Source organism: Cricetulus griseus, chromosome 6, assembly GCF_003668045.3.
Source record: "Cricetulus griseus strain 17A/GY chromosome 6, alternate assembly CriGri-PICRH-1.0, whole genome shotgun sequence".
Lineage (NCBI taxonomy): Eukaryota > Metazoa > Chordata > Mammalia > Rodentia > Cricetidae > Cricetulus > Cricetulus griseus.
Genome location: NC_048599.1, coordinates 41,142,298 through 41,145,429, shown reverse-complemented (window position 1 = coordinate 41,145,429; position 3,132 = coordinate 41,142,298). Strand labels below are relative to the sequence as shown.

The following is a 3,132-nucleotide window of genomic DNA, read 5'->3' as shown; positions in this document are numbered from 1 at the left end:
CCAAGCCCAGCCTAGGATCTCATGCCAAGCCCTGAGATTTGGCTCCCAACAATATCTCATTACTATAAAGAGAGTAAACAACAAAATGATATACTCAGACAATAGAGCCAATGCTGAGATCTTATTGGTTGGTAAATAAAACACTGATTGGCCTAGCAGGAGGATAGGCAGAGCTAGGAGATGAGGAGAATTCTGGGAAACATAGGCAAACACAGTCTCCTGGTGAACTGTTAAAGGAGTTAGAGGTCCAGACCCTTCTCTGGTAAGATAAGACCACGTAGAAATACTTAGATTAATAGAAATGGGTTAATAATTAAGACAGAACTAGCCAATAAGAAGTCCAAGCCACCAGTCAACAGATTTCTAATTAATATAGCATCTGTGTGTTAATTTGGGGCTCAAGGGTATCGGGACCCTGCCGGGACAAGAGAAAAAGAACATCTCCTGTAACACATATGTGCTCTTATCAAGGCTCAGATATTATTGTGGAAGAGGGGGAAGAAAGAATGGAAAGGCCAGAGGATGGGAATGGCTACAAGGAGACAGTGTTTTCTGTACATAGAATTCTGTACATATGAATTCACAGCATGCACAAGGGCTGTACAACTCAAGCCAGAGAAAAATAATCCCTTCATGCAGAAAGAATGGGTAGTACCTGAAGCTAGGTTCACACTATAGCTTGGGGAACTTCGACACCTGAAAGCTGCTAGGGGATGTTGGGTCAGTTTTCTCTAAGTATGTAGCCCTTGGTAAGTTGATAAGTCTCTAGTAGAAGAAGACAAATCAAAGAACGTATGGGCAGCTCTAATTGGATTTTGCAGGTCAAAAAAATGGCCACAAATTTGATTGGTTAGAGAAAGAGAATAGGATATAGTCAAAACACAAATGAAATTCTCAAAGAACATATAAAAATTTACAAAGCCGCAATGATATGACAAAGAGAAAGAAAGCATGGGGCAAAGTTGTCTCCATCTTGAAATCTGACTTTTGTACAAAGTAATGGTTGACTATCTAGCTTTCTTTTTTTTTCACAGCAGCACATGAATACAGTTAGATCCAAACTTAAAATGATAAATAACCCTGTGTCATAACTCTGGTTCAAAGTTCTTTCTTCATGCAATAGGCCTGTGCATATTGCAGTTATAGAACAGACTTCCAAGATGGTTTGAAGTTGTTTAGGAAATATACATCTGTGGATATGAATTTATTTTTTTATAGAGCAAAGGAAGAATTCACAATTCTAGATTTTCTCTTCCTTTAAAGACTTCAAATCTACTTCAAAAATAATGAAAGAATATCCACTTGGAAAATGTTAAAATATTTGGACATTGATATCATTATGATATTCAGAAGAATTAAAGCTTTCCTGATTTACTTCTGTACATGTACTTCCCATACAAGTTGTCAGTTACATGAATTTGAAGCATTCTGTTACTATCTAAACACAATCCTGACTTCTTTTAAGAAATTATATTGTGCTTAAGCTTTTGTCACCTTATCATTATAAACGGAGGTGAAGGTTGTATTCTGAAAGTAAAGTTCAATCTTTCAAAAATAAGTGACTTATCTCTTTTCCCCCGGCGTGCCACCGACCATCCTATTGTCATCATGGGCCGCTGCCGTGCCCAATGTTACCGATTGTAAGAACAAGCCGTACCCAAAGTCTTGCTTCTGCCGAGGTGTCCCTGATGCTAAAATTCACATCTTTGATTTGGGAAGGAAGAAGGCAAAGTTGATGAATTCCCACTTTGTGGGCACATGGTGGCAGATGAGTATGAGCAGCTCTCTTCCTCAAGCTCTAGAGGCAGTCCGAATTTGTGCCAACAAATACATGGTAAAGAGTTGTGGCAAGGATGGCTTTCATATTCGAGTGAAGCTCCACCCTTCCCATGTCCCCTGAATCAATAAAATTTTGCCCTGTGCTGGAGCTGACAGGCTCCAGAGGGTATGCTGGTGCCTTTGGGAAGCCCCAGGGCACAGTGGCCAGGGTTCACATTGGCCAGGTCATCATGTCCATCTGCACCAAGCTGAAAAATGTGATTGAGGTTCTTTGTAGAGCAAAGTTCAAGTTCTCTGGCCACCAGAAGATCCACATCTCAAAGAAAAGGGGGCTTCACCAAATTTAATGCAGATGAATTGTAGACAAGGTTGCTAAGAAATGGCTCATTCCTGATGGCTGTGGGGTCAAATATATCCCTAATCGTGGTTCCCTGTCAAGCCCTGCACTCCTGAGAGCTTCCACGGTGCTCTCCTGTACCCTACCAAATCATGTTCAGTAATAAATCTCAAATCCAGTCTTGCTTAAAAAAAATAGGTGACTTAATGAAAAGTCTGGTCCCTAATAGTGAGACCAAATGGGATAAATGATATTTAATTTAATATTTTGTGTGTGTGTGTGTGTGTGTGTGTGTGTGTGTGTGTGTGTGTGTGTGTGCTTCAGCAGCCCACAGAGACCAGAAGAGAGTAGAGAGTATTTGATCTTCTGGACCTGGAGTTACAGGGTTGTGAACTGTGGTGTGGGTACTAGGAACCGAAACCAAGACTTCTGCAAGGACAGTAAACTCTTTAACCATTAAGCCATATCTTCAGTCCCTAATTTATATTTTAAAAATGATAAACACTTGTGACGTACGTGTGTGTGTGTGTGTGTGTGTGTGTGTGTGTGTGTGTGTGTGTGTGTTTACCTAGCTGAAAAATAAGATCCTTGATAATTTGATTGACTGATCAGGTGTTCAACCAGCATTTAACCCCCGCCCCAAAATTAACTTTTACTGTAAATGAAAAACAAATTCAGTTAGTATTGATTGAGTACAAAATATGTGAGAAGTTTAGTTCTGAATGTTAGGCTACCCTTGTAAGGAGTGATCTTTGAACTTCAATATTTGTAGTTTAAAAGGAGAGTAAGAGGAAAGAAGACAAATAGGATACATACAGATGATAAGGCTTAGATGAGAAAAATAAATTAGCAAGGGAACAATAGGTTCTGTGTGGGAAGGATTACAATTTCCAATATCATTGTCAAGGGAACGCATAGAGAACACATTTGAGTGAGGGCTTAAGGAAGGTAAGGCAGGAAATCATTCACATAGGAGCAACTGGCACAATGCAGAACTATTGACAAAACAGAGTGAA

General features: G+C 39.7%; 1 pseudogene; it reads left to right on the top strand.

Annotated features, from left to right (window-relative positions):
- Nucleotides 1–1,608: 1,608 nt before the first annotated feature.
- On the top strand, nt 1,609–2,044 carry LOC100775008 (annotated as a pseudogene).
- Nucleotides 2,045–3,132: the final 1,088 nt, after the last annotated feature.